Source organism: Myotis brandtii, unplaced genomic scaffold, assembly GCF_000412655.1.
Source record: "Myotis brandtii unplaced genomic scaffold, ASM41265v1 scaffold565, whole genome shotgun sequence".
NCBI lineage: Eukaryota > Metazoa > Chordata > Mammalia > Chiroptera > Vespertilionidae > Myotis > Myotis brandtii.
The window spans coordinates 2,440,760-2,457,154 of record NW_005370105.1 but is presented as its reverse complement, the minus strand read 5'-3'; the positions used below and the strand labels follow the sequence as shown (position 1 = coordinate 2,457,154).

General features: G+C 42.3%; 1 long non-coding RNA gene across 5 annotated transcripts in view; it reads right to left on the bottom strand.

Annotated features, from left to right (window-relative positions):
* LOC102254446 overlaps positions 1 to 9,365 on the bottom strand; it is a 14,842-nt gene extending 5,477 nt beyond the window's left edge. For 2 of the 5 annotated variants that reach the window (XR_001364486.1, XR_001364487.1), the window contains exons 1-3: positions 4,608 to 4,838; positions 4,299 to 4,438; positions 3,659 to 4,009 (exon numbers count right to left, since the gene is read on the bottom strand). This is a non-coding gene — a long non-coding RNA (uncharacterized LOC102254446). Of the gene's footprint in view, positions 1 to 3,370; positions 4,010 to 4,298; positions 4,439 to 4,607; positions 4,839 to 5,444 lie in introns of those variants that run through there. The other 3 variants (XR_314286.2, XR_001364488.1, XR_001364485.1) reach the window with 3 other exon arrangements.
* Between the last annotated feature and the right edge of the window lie 7,030 nt (positions 9,366 to 16,395).

The following is a 16,395-nucleotide window of genomic DNA, read 5'->3' as shown; positions in this document are numbered from 1 at the left end:
GGGCGGGGGGAGGGGGAAGCAAGAACTCACATTTGCATGTCTAGTGAGTTCCCTTCACACACACCGCAGTTTGAGACCTATTGGCCGCTGTCATTCAGTGTGTATTCAGTTTTCTTCTCGTTGCCTCACAAAGGGGTATAGAGTCTTTCCAAGGAGAAACTATCCCACGCAGCCCACATGCCAAAAACTCACCTTGCTTTCTCCCCATTAGATTACCTAAGGCACTGTGTTGGTAGGTAAGCATTTCGTGGGACTAAGGTGACACATGCCTAGGGCAATCCCAGTTATTGGGGCACTGTTTGCTCGGTAGAAGGAGGCATTAGGAAGGTCATTTTCAAAATCCCTGCTTAGCCTACCTGAAGTTGCATATTTTATCGAGGGAAACGAAATCAGTTACTGTAGTGCCTCGCCTCTGGCCAGTTCAGAAGATCGGGGCAAAGTTTTATCCAAGTTCCCTAGAGTTCCTGACCCAAGATCCAATGTTCTACCCGCTGAGTCATTTTAGGGGCAAGGCAGATCGCATACAAGGACCGTGTTGGTTGGGATGAGAGCAGCCTGCTGCACGAGAGACATCCAATGACCATTCAGTGGCTTAAGGAAGATCCGAGCTTGGGTCTCTCTCTGGGTAAAAGTCTAAGATGAATGGCCCACAGTGAGGGTGGGCTCGGCTCCACGTGGTTTGTAGGCGACGAAGGTTCCTTTCGCTGTGTGCTCTTCCATTCTCTAGGCCGTTCTACCTGTCTGCATGCGAACTCAGGCTGCTGTAGGTGTCAGGTAGTGCGAAGGGGAATGAGAGCGTGGAGACAGCCCAAGAAATGCAGACACCACCCCCTTCAGAGCCCAGCAGTGAAAACCTCGCCCTGTGGTCTCCCAGAACTGAGAATGGGGCGCCTGGGTGTAACCTGACTGGGTGGCTGCATGCCCAGCTCCAATTGCATTCTTGGGGAAAAAGGAAGAACAGATACTGGCGTACAACTAGCGGCCTTCATAACTCTCCTTGAGAAACACAAAATGGCGTTGCTTTCGCCATAAAAGAGATTATTGACCCTGAAAGGAAACGTGTGTGTGTTTTTTTCATGAGCACAGGGCTTTATGCATTTAATAAGAAATGAGGCATATTTCTTTGTTGGAAATGAGTCTGTACCATTGTTCTATTGCTACTGAATCAACCACCCCCAAACCTAGTGCCATAACACAAGGATCAGCAGACTTTTCTGTAAAGGGGAAGTAGGAAATAGTTTAGGTTTTTACAGGCCATGGGATCTCTGTTGCACCTCCTCAGCTCTGCCCTTGTAGCTCTAGACAATAAGTAAGCACGTGAGCATGGTGCATTCGAATAAAACTTTATTTTCAAAAGCGTGTGGTGCTCCGGCTTTGGCCCATGGGCTGCAGATCAACTGACCGTTGGCTAAAACAACTCTTCTATTTGTGCTTATGATTTTGTGGGAGGTTAAGTTGGTTATCCAGTTAGCAAACAGTTCAGCAGAGGCTGAATCATCTGGAATGGCCTCTCTCGAGTGCCTGATGTTTGGAAGACTGGTTGGTCCAGGGGGACTGGCTGGTATGGCTCATCTCCACCCCACGTGGTCTCCAGGGGACCAGCTCAAGCTTCCTCCCGTGCTGGTCTCAGGGCAGCAAAGGCAGCCAGCCCTCGTGTGCAAGTGCTTGTGTCATGTTGGCTGGTGTCCTGTTGGCCAAAGCAAGCCTCCTGGCCAAGCCTGAGTGAAGGGGGAGAGGACAGCAAGGCCCCGTTGCAGAGGTGTGTGCGTGGGGGACAGGAGGAATGATTCTAGTCATCGTCGTAAACTAGCCACCACCACATCTTTGAAGTAATAAAGGACATTACAATTCAAATTCAACAGTTTCTTTTCTTCCTGCAAAGTCACATACAAGCTGTCTAACAGTGAAATGGCCCTTTACTGTGGCAGCAGTAGCGGCACGTGTGTAGACCTCACTCTACCAGTAAAATAGCATAAAGAATTCTATTCCAAGGGCAGAGATATGAAACCAGGATCTTAAGAATAAACAACCCGAGTTAAAGACGACTGAGCAGAGAGAGTTGTTCACCAGGCAACTAAGCCGAGGTATCTCTAGACTGTGCAGTCTTTCCCTAAATTCCCATTTCCTGCAGTGCCTACCCTTGAAGTTTCAGGGAATATAGACTCCTGCCATCTTGATAGACAGAGTGGCCTCTGGCAGCCAGTTTTCTGTCCAAGCTTTCCAAACGGTGGGATGTGTCACTAGTGTCTGTCCTTGCGTTAACTTATCGAGAAGTGTTGACGATCTGAAGCCCTGGATTTAACCTAATTGAAGGGGTGGTGGGTTAAAACCCCTTGAGCTTCTATATATGAGTCACTGGAGGAAATGGGTTTTGTAAGCTAATCATGTAAAAGAAATTTACCAGATAAGTATTAATAATCATTTATCTTCTTTACAAAAAAAAAATGATAACATGCAGGAGACACCATTTCATCTGTAATGCCAGTCACATTGTTTTTGCAAACCCTCCTCTGCTGGGAATGTTGATGGACTAGTTGAGATGCTCCTAGCACGTTAGGAAAGCAAACTGGTTCCATGTTCTGTGGAATAAACTGTATTAAACTCCTAGAGTGCAGCCATCATTGAGGATTACTAGGTGCTGGCTACAGGTGAAATCCATCATCCATTGAAAAGGTCTTCAGAATCCTTTGAGGACCTGTCGTCTCTCTCTCTCTCTCTTTTTTTTTTTTTCAGATGAAAAAGACAACAACTAAAGCTCAGAAAGGTTAGGGAACTTGCCCAAGGTCTAGTGGTGGGCTGGTAAGCTGACTGACAAAGGGGAAATTAAACCCGAAGTTAGAGTGTTTACCAATGTGTGTGTGTGTGTGTGTGTGTGTGTGTGTGTAAATAATCACAACTTGGCTGATGTCAAACACCCAGTGTGATGTCAGGGAAGGGGGTGTTGGGAAGAGATGCGCTTTATCAGCTACCGTGAGCCAGTGGGTGGTGTCTGAGGCTCGCCACTGCCAAGATCACACGCATAACAGGAAGTCAGAGAGTCAGGAGTTGAGCTTCTGGCTGTCTACACAGTCCATCTGTTAAGTTAATAATGCCTTCTGCCATCATAAACTAGTCACCTGACAGATCACCATAATCACCATCAGTGATATCTTTAATCCCAGAAACCATAGATGCTTCTTTTTTAAAAATATATTTTTATTTCAAAGAGGAAGGAAGAGGGAGGTAGAGATAGAAACATCAATGATGAGAGAGAATCATTGATGGGACGCCCCCACTGGGAATCGAGCCCGCAACCCAGGCATATGGAACCCGGGACCCTTAGGTCCACAGGCTGATGCTCTGTCCACTGAGCAAAACTGGTTAGGGCCATAGATGCTTCTTTATTTTGCTTTGGAAACTAATACAGAAGGTACTCTCTTGGAATTCTGCAACCACCTCATGTTAGAGGCCAAGAACACCTTTATTCTTCCCATTACTAGAGTCTTCTCTCTCCGTGTTTACCTGGATCTTCTGCAATTTTTTGCTCATGCTGCTTCCTATCCATATTCCATTGCCGCCTGTCACCTTAAATCTGTATAGTGGCCCCCAACACATTTATTGCTGTTGCCTATTGTTTGCTGCTTTTTTCCCCCTTTTCATCCAGTTTTTTTTTCCTTACCTTATAGCATCCCTTTTCACACTTCTGCTCTTTAGTTCTTCCACACGCTGGCATTCCTTGGCATTCCTTGTTTGAACAAGTAGATAGATGGGTAGAAGTCTAATTACTAAAACAAGGTGGGTTCACATTTTAAGAATTATATAACTACTCCACACCAGAGGATTCTCATCTGCAAACGGGGATAATGATAGTACTTACCTCGTATTGTATGCGTGGCTGATCAATTACACAAGACAAAGAGGAATTATGGGAGAAATAAATACCGAGGGTCTGAGATGGGAGTAAGGGTGATGCCTGGAGAACACGTGAAATCCAACATTATTTTATGCTGATGAGACCATCACTTGATGTCTGATTGGGAAAATAGAACTTTTGTAAGTGACAGCATTTTCCACAACATGAGAGAAAATTGTACTTGGGTACTTTCTGCACCTAACAGATTTCATACTGAGTATTTTCACCCTTTGCTAAAATAAATAAGACGCTTAAAATACCGTTACCATAGGTGGAAAGAATGACAAATGAGAAAAATCTGTTTTCCTAAAGAATCTTATGTCCTGAGCTTAAAAAAAATAAAGCCATTTTGCACATTGGTATGAATTTATTTCTGATTAGTAAGAGGGAAATTTTGGAAGCGTACCTGTGAGGAGGACCCTGTGCATGTTAGTACAAGCCAGAGCAAAGGAGAGTTTTCAAACTCATTAGAATTTCCATAATTTTATTGAACAGCTGAATTGAAGGGAGTGGATGCCCAGCAACATTTTTCACGTATATGTACTTCTGTAGAAAAGTAACAAAGCGAAACAAAAACACTCTAAGTTAATTCTTCTCTTTTACAAAATGAGCCCCATTGTATATTTTCTTTCTGTAGAAAGATAGACTGTAAACTGCAAAGGAGTTAACTTAAAATGACAGTTCTCACCATTGATAAGTAAAACAAAAATCTTACCTCCTGTTTGATGGGTTATTCCTGTGGCTCCATGGCAACACTCGGCGCCGTCTTGATTTTCTGTTGAAATTATTATTTTTATTATGCAGCACATCCTAGAGTTTTGAAGAGTTGCACAGAATGGTGAATAAGGGAACTTGAGGGGGGGCGTGCTAATGCATTTTCAAGTGTAACAAAGCAAATGAAAATAAATAGATAGTAAACACAGCTGCTCTAGCCTGTTTGGCTCAGTGGATAGGGCATCAGCCTGTGGACCCAAGGGTCCCGGGTTTGATTCTGGTCAAGGGCACATACCTCGGTTGCAGGCTCCTCCCTGGCCTGCGCCCTGGTTGGGGCACGTGCAGGAGGCAACCAATCGACGTGTTTCTCTCACGAAACACATCGATGTTTCTCTCTCTCTTTACGCTGTCTGAAAATCAATGGAAAAATATCCTCGGGTGAGGATTAACAAAAAAAGAAAAAGAAAACAGAGCTAATTGAGAAGACTGAGGTTCCAATGGAATACAGCCGCCAGTGAGAACAGCAACGAACTCTGAGTCAGGAATAGAGCCACGAGTGAATGCGATTTTACATGGTTAATTATAAGTAACCGCAAACATAATTTGTAAATCGAGTACCAGACAGGAAGATGGAACGCTGCTGTCACACTATAGAAAGCCACATTTCCAATGACCAAGAGGAGACGCTCTGGGGCTGTAATAATGTCAGCAACTAGAAGGAAATTCTGGGGAGAAAAATCATTGATTTTCACCCATAGTCTCCTAACAACTGGGACGTACTGACAATGGCATGAATACAGCTTCTGTGTAAAGAAAATAAATCTATGCAATATAATACCTTGCTCTTTCCGAGGTCAAAGGGTTCCCTTCACTCTTCCAATGGCGGTCCTTGTGCAGTTTCACCCGGAGCCGACAGAGGGAGCAGCCGGGCCATGACACTCAGACCGGCGTTCCCGGGCAGGGAAAGAACTCGCCTTCTTCCTCTCCAGGGACTTGCATGTCGTTTCTCTTCAGATACTGGTGCTGCCATAAGGTGTGAGCTTCACGTATGCAACATGGTCACTGAGAGCATTCACTTTATTGAGAGCAAATATGGGCGAGGGGGTTCGTTCTTTCGCGTAAAACTTCAGACGGTCCTAAATCTCATACCATTCATCATTCTGGGCTAGATTATTGTCAACCAGTAAAACGACTTTTAAACGTTTACGATCATTTACTTGCTCTGTGAAAACAAGGATCACGGATGAAGCGTAAACCCAAACATACCCTGGTTTCAACAGATTGTAGAGCAGAAGTGGTGAGAAGGCGAAGTACGTACGTAATAAAGAAATGTACAGAGGAGTGGGGATTCGTCACCAAGTGCGAACGAAAGCTCTAATAACGACGGGGCTGCGAACACAACATCCAGGGAAAAGGCAAGGCACGCGCTCTGGCATTTCTTCCTCTCCACGTTCTCATCATCTTTCTGGGCCTCATTTTATGTTTAGGTTATGAAATTCATCCTAATGAATAAACACATGGAGTGCTCCCCACGTGAACTAGCAACGTAAACGTCGATTTTACAGGCCCTTCCTATCATCACTCTTTTGTCAAGATGTTGTATTTAATAGTTTTGGTTTTTTCAAAAATAGTAGACTACTATCACTCCTCAAAGCCTTATGTATGTAAGCAGCCGTTTCATTATTGAACCTTGCTTTATATTTTTATAGGAACTCTCATTTCTAGAGAACCATGGAGAAGGTTTACATTGACCGTTTTGGGGGAATATGTGGTTTGTCACGAGCAATATAAATAAGTACATTAATTGCCTTATTATACTTGTATCAGACAGATGGGTCCCCAGGCACAGAGCCTAACCCCCACATTTTGCCAGGCCTGACCTGTCGTCTCTGCCGGAGCATTGCTGTGCTGGTCACCGTGGTTGCCCTAATCTCCAGCTTTAGAAAGCAGGCTATTGGGACCCTCCTGAGAACTGGGGCTACCCGTCACCCGATACAACAACATAAACCCCTGCACAGATCCATCCAACAGCCCTTCCCTCCTGTGACTCAGAGGCACATCTCTTAGTTCTGTGTCCTCCGGGCTCAGTAAGAGTCCCTGGGGCTCACTGTAATCTAAGCCCCCGTGTCGTCAGCCTCTGACATGGCCACTGAATGCAGCTCCCAATGTAAGCATGCACAGAACCTTGGGAGATGGTAGAAAATCCTTTCTTCACTGAGTAGACCTAATTCCAGAGTCTGTCATCTTAACATTTAGAATGTACTGGGGAATCATCAAGGAAATGTTTACACTAAAAGATACATCTTTACTACAAAGCAAGGATGCTATTTTAGTATAGCTGAGGGGTTAAACATAATCTTGAACACTTGATTTATAAAACAACCCACAAGTGTCAGGGCAATAAAACGTGTTTTGAGGATCACTGTGCCCTTCATCTCACACCCCCACCTTGGATTTCTGGGGTGGTTCCGGAAGCCACTAGCACATGCTACGGGTCTGGTTTAGTACAAACTGCAAGCACAGGTGTGGTCCGTCAGACCATGGAGCTCTGCCAACGGGTAGGCAGACCGAGGGCAGGTGAGGTATGCAGGCTTTGCTAGGTGAGGCAATTTGGTATCACTTCAAGGGATTCCCTCCTTAAGCAGAATCAGACTAGACTTAACTGGAAAATGTAATCAACCATTTTCAAAGAAGTAGAAGAGTAGATAGTAGGTCATAGGAGAGAGGTGTTTGGTAGCAAGCAGTCCCACCAGACACACCTAATTCGACTTCCCTTCTCATCACAGACCGAGAGCCCAACTGGCGTTGAGGGTGCTAACGTCTTTCAACTATGGCATCAATTGTTTCTGACACAAGCTTATTTGGTATAATGGGGAAAGCCTTCAGCTCTATCTCAGATAAGCTAAGTTTCTTGAATAATTCAGAGACCCATTTATGCCAGCTAGAGTATATTTACACACTGCAAGAAATAATGGGATCTATATCTTAGGACATTCAAAGAGAAGGCAGTTTCAAGCCTGGGGCTAAGGGATATGGGACTCGGAAGGTAATTCTAGAGTTATGCAGTTTTTTATGCCGCAGCCCAAGCAGCGGTTGGACCTTTAATGATCCATCTTCCACTTTTGTCCCTGCCCAGCCCAGCGTTTACAGCTCACCCAGAGTTGCAGCTCGCTCAGAATGGAAGCATGAACAGAACCTCGGGAGGTCTTAGAAAACCCTTTCTTCACTTTGTAGATCTAATTCCAGGCACCAAAAACAAACACACACACACAAAGACCCTGATGGGCCCAGCTCATCATTTCAAGTCTGGCCATAGATGGCGGGCCAGCCTACCCTTAGGTTCCAGCGCCATCAGGTGTAAATGGTGGCAGGAGATCACCTGAGGGTAGACATGGCCACTTAGGCGGCAGATGTCTGCATGAGCAGGAGGATCTCAGAAGGGATACGTCATGCTTGACGCAGCCCATCCTCAACGTGGGGTCCAGGCACTGGAGCTGGTCCTTTTGATGCTTGTTACCCTTCAAACCGGCAAGCCCATGGAGGAGAACCATTTCAGAAACTCTTGAGCCATTTGTGCAAGTCCTTCCATGGCGGCCCCATCTAATAATTAACATTTGGATTTGTTTCTTGCATATATTTTTGTTCATTTTTCTGGCAGTTCATTTATCTTATATTATTTAAAGATAATGGCTGGTGACAGATGGGGAGTGGGCGGGAAACTGGTCTTTCGCTACAGATATTTTGAGAGGTCCTGGTTTGGAAGACTCCAAGATTCTAATTGTGGGATCCCTCCCCCACCCTCCCCCCACCTCAGCTAATGAAGGAATAATGACTAAGTCTTTAAGTCAAATTATAATCCTCTGAATACCAGTTTCCTCCTAAACAAACAGGGACTATAATGCTGTCACTCACCTTCCCAAGCTATAGTCAGGCAGGAGATAATATGGGAGAATGAAGTTTAAAAAGATGTAACAAGCTCATCAGAATTGTTACTATATTTTACTGTTAAAGTATATACAGATATATAGATAGATAGATAGATAGATAGATAGATATAGATACACATAATAACACATACATGTCATATGGGAGAATAAGGAGTTTACACTCAACATTTCCCTCATAAGCATGTCATGGCTCTCCTGTGTAGAATGTATGGTATGGCAGTGGAGATTTGTGGAGTTTTTTTGCTCGATTATGTTTTATTTGCTAGCTTTTGCAAAAGACAAGTAGATGGCGACTGACAAAGATTTACTCAGGATGCACTCTGTTCTCAATAATTCATGGGCAGTAACCACGAGTTAAATCAGAAGTATTTATGCAGCGTGACGTTCTGAGAATGGCGAGGAAGACGTACATACATGGGAAGTTGATGACAGCAATATGAAAGACTGCAGGTGTTGGAGGGAAGGAGAGGATTTCATGCTGGTGAGCGGGGAGATGTAGAGAACGGGTTGGATTATACAACATCTTGAACAGATGAGAGATGGAAAGGTGGGAAGGGAAAACTAGGTTACCCAGGTAGGACAAACTCAGGCAGCCGTGTCGAGCCAGATGTATATATAGTAGATGAGTGTGTGGGTGTTCCAGTAGATAGACAAATAGATAAATGTCAGAAAATCAATGAAATTAGGAAATAATAAACTAAATTTAAAACGCTGAACATGAAGTTACAGTAGGCAATCTTAACTTTTTGGTTGTTTTCCCCACCTAAAGCATGATATGTAATTATTAAAACTGGGACTCCTGAGATAGAATTGCTTCTACATATACATCGTTTACTGTCACATATCTTAAAATGCAAATGTTAACAAATGCAAAATGATTTAACAAACAATTCTGTCCAAGTAAAATGCCCTATTTTATATTAAGTGATAATTTTTTAAAAGTCTCCTAAACAATTCAAAGGATAAACACGCAATTATGAAAATATTGGCATGCTTTCCTGCGGCCATCTGGCACCTCAGTCTAATGTAAAGAATAAGAAACTCAGGCAAGAGAATTGCTCCCTCTAAGAGGCCCTTGAGCACCTAAGCAACTTTATTTCTGTACAATAAGGTCATCATAATCGAATCACCAACCACTACAGCCTTCTGTAAACATGCACTTCTGTACGTGCCTCACTTAGACAAGCCCACCTGATGGGAATGCCGTTATTTTAAGACATAAGCACAGCGATATTCTTAGTCGTGCAATTTAGTCATTTCCTTGCAGGTTTTTGGTATTTCAGCATTCAACTATGACAGCAATTTGAAGTCTCAAGGTACTAGTATGTATAGTATTGTCTTATTTTTTTATTCTGACATTCTTTACATCATACGATTTAAATTAATGATTTAATTGTTCACTTTACACCAAAAAAAGAGAGAGACAGAGAGAGAGAGAGAGAGAGAAAGGCAAATCGAAAAATGGTCTACAGCTCTAAAGAGGTCCCTGCCTTGCCCAGGTGAGCAGTGCTGTGAGCGTGGATTGCCGGAACCCCCCGGCGCGGGCGGCGTGTACACAGACCACGTGGGAAGCGAGGGCAGCCATCCGGGAGGCATCTCCAAGCGCACAGCCCAGACTTAAAGGCGGCAGAGACACACTGGGAATGTTTAAACCAAGGAGAGAGAGAAACGACAGCTCTCATCCAATTTTAAAACTGCAGTCCTTGAAAAAAAGTAATTAAAAAGATCTTAAAATTATCAAACAAGAAGTAAAATTATTTAAAAATGAAGAAACTGGAGGAAAATGTGTAGAATTAGTTTTCATCTCCTCGGCAGTGTTTCCCCACCGTGTAGACGTGGAAAAAGCTTATTGAGCAGTTAGAAAAATCCCTATTGGGTCAAATATATTTGTCTAGCCTTTTTAAAATTTTATTTTATTGATTGGAGTAACATTGGTTAATAACATTATGTAAGTTATGAGTATCCAATTATATTTTTTTATTCTGTATCTTTTAAGATACATTCCCTGTCTTTTCTTCCCTCTTGTCTCTAAGTTCCTTGAGAAATAGGGCTTTGTGTTATTTATCTTTGTGTCCCCCTAGACTAAGGGTGAGGGATGTCCGGCCTGCGGGCCCTGTGAGGCCTGGGAAATCATTTGGTCTGGCCCTGCCAAGGTGTTACGGGTGAGGTAATGAAATATTTGGCCAAATAGAGCAGGCTAATTTTTAAGCTGATCATTTTGTATGGCCCCGCAAATGATGTTATAAATATCCAAATGGCCCTTGGCAGGAAAAAAAAGGTTCCCCACCCCTGCCCACCAGCGGTCGTCGGCAAACTTCGGCCCCTTGAGTGTGGCTCTTCCACAAAATACCACGTGCGGGCGTGCACCTACAGTGCGATTGAAACTTCGTGGCCGCACTCAAGGGGCCAAAGAGCCGCATGTGGCTCGTGAGCCGCAGTTTGCCGACCACTGCCCTATCAGCACTGGTTTCTGGGATCTCAATGTACATGCTCTCATTGTGAATCACAAATGAACGACATAGCTTCCTCCCTCCCCCTGCCCCATCTCTCTGACACCCCAGTTTCACGATGGGATCCTCTTCAGATCCAAGCTAATAAGCAGGCCAGAGTGTCCTTCCGCCCGGATGCACACTGGAATCTCCGAGAAGATTGTGAGGAACACGAATGTTCCAGCTCCGGGGATTCTGAGTTAATTGTCCTGGGTGGGATTCAGTACATGGTATTTTTAAACGTTTCCCAGGCAATTTGAAGTATGACCAATGTTAAAAAAAACTTTTGAGCGACAGAGTGTGGGCTGGGGAAATCTGAATTTTGAATTTAGTTTAAGATTCATTTTCATGTAGTATATTTACCCCAACAATCAAATTTACCCAAAATGCATCCTCTCACTGCCTCTAGCATCAGACGTCGATCGTTCATAGACCTCCAGCTAATAGAAAATATACATAGAGAAAAGAACTCTTTGTAACAGAAAATTAGACTTTTAACATCTACATGACATTATCTGAGATTAGCCTCCTCAAAAAGAATATGTTGCAAGACCGGAAAGAAAGCATCATAATTTATGCCCCAGCCTTTTATTCTCTTCACACAGTTGTCTGTTCATTTGACAAGCATTCATATTCGATTATGTGTTGGTAGTTTATAATAGCAATTTTAATTCACACAGAAGGGATTCCATATCAGGCTAAGTAAAATTCGAAAGTTTATAGACCTTATGTGATCACTAACAGTATTGATTATCCTTGGAGTTGCTGGGACCTGGGGAAGACCTTCAAGCTCATTACAGGTTTGATATATATATTTAATATATATATTTTTGTTGATGTTTCCCATTTCCCGCCCTGTACTCTCTCCCTCCCATCCCCTACCTGCCCCTCCCCCCAGGTCTTCAACACCCTATTGCCCGTGCCCATGGGCTCTGCTTATAGGTATATAAGTTCTTTGGCTTATCTTTTCTCATCCCCCCAACCCCACATCGACGTATGTCAATCTCCCAACCTCCCTGCTTCGGGTCTTACTTTGTTGGTCAATTCATTTTGTTCATTAGATCCCACAGATAAGGGAAATCATGTTTTGAATCCTTTACTGAGCTTTAAAGAGAAAAGGGGGATAAATGACATAATCACTTCTGAGTCTTTAATAGTCCCATTATTACTTCTTGTTCTCTTTTTAAATGCAGATCTGACATGTATTTGGGAATACTTCTTAGCAGGGACTCTAGTCACGAACTCATGGCGTCGCCGTGTGATTTGGGAAAGGCGCCATTTCTCAAGACACTTTGTGTCCATCTGTAGGCAATTTGTCACAATAAACTAATTTTATTGGAATGGGGCCCTATACTGCCATCTGCCAAAAAATATAACAAACACTAAGTCTGTAGAGTCTGCAACTCGAATGGCTCCCTAGGTTCTGCAGGGAGCAACCTGTGGGACCGGGTACAGCTCAGTTCTTCCTTGTTGCCCTTGACAGAGGATGTTTCATGTGACAAGAAAAACACGTGCTTCGGAAGCACCAAATCAGAAGCAGAAAGCTATAGAGGTGAGCAGTATACCACACAGTTAGTACAATGCGCCCCCCTTAAGAAGTCACGACTATTGCACACGGTTTCAGGTGGACAAAAGGCTCCGAGATTAAAACATTGGGCTGTAAACGTGACCTTCTGGTCTGGATTCCCCAAATTCTTTAACAGTTTAAACAAAATTTATTGTTTGCTTAATCCAAAATCTCAATTCGTTCTCTCAATATGATTACAAACCACCAATAAATGGTCAGTGTCCATGGGACAAAGTAGCTATAGAAGAACGTGTCTGACGAAATTTCTCCCATCTCAGTTTATAATCTCAGATACAGTCCCAGATAAAATCTAACCTGTTATTTAACAAAACCAGCTGCGAGCCTGTCAGATATAGAATTAATGGGTTGACATTGACCTAAATAAGTCCCACATTTTCAAATCGCTCTTTCCAGAAGGGACCACATCCTTAAGTCACCTACAATACACAGATATCTGTCTTTTTAATAAAGATTAAGGGTGCACGTTATAATAAAAGCTGCCTCATTTAAATCCCTGGTGTTTATAACTTAGCCTCTTGTCTCTTGTCCTCCCGATGTGAGAATGAATAGAACAAATATCAAGGACGTAGAATGTGGCAAGCACTATGTAGGAGGTACAATTTTTAAATACATGCAGAGTCCTTTTTTATTTTTTAATATATTTTTATTGATTTCAGAGAGGAAGGGAGAGGGAGAGAGAGATAGAAACATCAGTGATGAGAGAGAAGCATTGATCGGCTGCCTCCTGCAACCCCCACTGGGGATTGAGCCTGCAACCCCGCATGTGCCCTTGACTGGAATCGAACCTGGGACCCTTCAGTCCGCAGGCCGACGCTCTATCCACTGAGCCAAACCAGCCAGGGCAGAGTCCTTTTTATTAATGCATTTAAACTATTTTCAGGCAAGTTACACTGTTAACTTCCTGTTGAACAGGTGGATGAAGCATCAAGCAGTTAATGACAGTATCTTTCACAATGTGGATACGGCGGAGGATAATCTCAGGTTCCCATTAGAAGGTAGGCTGCCCAAGCACAAGATTTGACAAGTTGTTAGTAACATGTAACCAACACTATTTCAAATATGAAGACAAGGGCTTTTAAAGATCTGGACCAATCATTAGTTGTTAAATACCTGGAATGCCCAGGTTTCATGAATTGAGACAACCAATCAATCAGTAAAACTGAGCCATGCCTTTTCATCACCACGGGGTTTACCTGTTTCGTTTTCTTAACTATTTCTTCATGTTCTCTTCCTTCTAACATCTCTCAATAATTCTTTTTCCATTCAGCTTCTTACTTTCACCCCAAACTATATTAACACATTAAAATTTCCCACAATTCTTTTTCTTTCTGTCCTTATATTCGTTCCTTCTTTATATTCTTTCCTTTATCATGGATTACCTTAGATCTATTAGAACATTTAATGTGTTCAGTTTACTAAGAAGGATTCCATGTGGTGCCAATATCTATATTGTCCTGTTTTCTCCTGTTTTAAGTGGCCCTATTAAGAGGAGATATATTTTTGTTTGTTTGTTTCTGTTTTTGAACATTTTAGGTGTCGAATGTTTGTACTTGTTCATAGTAGTTTCTCTTTTAGTGTATTTCTAACCTTGTAATTTGTACAGTAAAAAATAACCCTCGAATGCTGAGACGTGAGAGGTAAAAGAGACACCTCTGTCTTCGTGTTTCCAAAGGAAGTCACGGGGCACAACTGGCGTTGCTTATTGGGCACAAAAGTTTGGGGAGTCTGAGAGAAGAATGCACCCATTAACTGTGGAGTAAGGGCATTATTTCCCTAATTGCATAGAAAAGTAGTGAGGGAAAAATGTAGAAAATAAGACTGAAAGTTGTGTTTCTGTAACAATTAGCAGAAAAGAAAAAACTTCCATTAGCCAGCAATTTATTTTCACACAAAATGATGCAAAGAGCATTATTCACACCAAAATGACTCAATTGTTTTTTCAGTAAATTGAGTAACTATTTTTTTCCCAGTTGAGTGAACAGACCAAATGTTTGATAACTTCAAGGGGACATTGACAATATATTGATGTCAGTAAAGCCAAGAATTTTTTTATTAAATACTAAACTGGAATCATACTTTGAATTTCTCATTAAGTGTGACAGTTCATATTTATTTCCTTTGAAATCCTCTTACAAACAGGGCCAAATATCTCTTAGAAAAAATAATTATCTCTTTGACTTCAACAAGAACTTTTACTCAAAATTTGTTGTTGTTTTAACTCGGGGGAAATTCTGCACTACCAAGCACTGAAAACATTGAAATAATGTATGATTTTTTTAAAAGTATAGCTGCAATATAAACGAGAGTTGTTGATCTACAGCATACCAATCCAACTCCATAAGAAATCTCCTAAATTATGTAATACACAAGGCACTCTTTTTCTGTCACAGATGGCCACACTTCTCTCGGGCAGTACTTCCATAATAGGAGCTAATGTCTATTACTTGAAAATCCAGATGCCCTCTGATGAGTGAACTCATTTTTAAGACAAGGGCCTTCATTCTTTGTGAGGAGCTAATCACTCAACAATTACATGTTTGACATATTTTACATGTTCAAACTGTCTAACAAAATTGTTGCATAAAACAAAACAATCATTTGGGGAAACTAGTAAAAATAAAATCTGTTTTCAGATCAATAGAGTTTAAAGTGCTATCAGCTTGATGCCATGAAGGTAAACACACGCATTTCAAGGACACGTTTAATGTTCATTCAAGTGCCTCTTGCTACCTCCTCAATGTAATTTAAGCTATAAAATTGCCTGTTGACAATCTGCTTTTATAAACCTCTTGTCAAGAAAGATGTGCGTTACTCATAACTTGGTTCTAGTTTTTATTTAAACGGTAAAAAAAAATAGCGTTTGGAATACTATTACCATTTCTACCCAAAACTGAGTTTGATTTAACAACACACTTTACTGACTTGGTAACACACTGTTTCTTCCTGAAGAAAATAAAAAGCTTATGACTAAGGTATGTCCTTTAGTGTTTCTATCAGGTGAAAGTAGGAAATGCTGGGTCCCTGTATGTCTTTGAGCTTTTTCATGACACCCTGTCTCTTAAATGTTGCTTCCTTAGCGGTGTGAAGTGATTGCTCCTCTCGCCTGTGCCTCTTCCAAGGCTGAAGGGTCGGCGCGGTCTCACCGTCCCTTTGTAAATAAGCCACTCGTTTCTCCTTCATCGGGACTTGACTCACAGATTTTCTCTTCGCCCCTGATGCTCTGCAATGCAGTCCCACTGCAAACTCCACAGGTCAAGACATATTTACAGCTATCGTTCCAGATCTTTTGTCTTCCCGTCGAACACTAGGATTTCTCACTGGGATTCTTATTAGACATTAGAACAGTTTGGTTTTCTCTCCTCCCTGCCTCTTAAATGCTCTTAACTGTTTTCCTCTCTCTCTCCTTCTGTGCTGCATTTTGCATGCTTCCGTCTTCCTACTCACCTATTTTCTCTTCACCGATGTCTAGTCTCTTTATAGACTTTCTAGCATTGTTTTATTTCAATGACCACGTTATTTTATTTTATTGAAACCCCTTTCGGTTTGTACTCGTGGGAGCAGGGAACTCAGGATTCTATGTGAAATCTTGACAAAATAATGCCATCATATCAAAATAGTAATTCCAGAGAGGAGAATCCTAGGGTTAGTCTATGAGACGCAAGAGAGGGGAAGCCTCATTATCTTGGTAAGCCTACTACCTAGTAAACAGCCTGGCCAATCGTATATTCTCAATACAGTTTTCAATAATAAGTTAACTAGAAATCA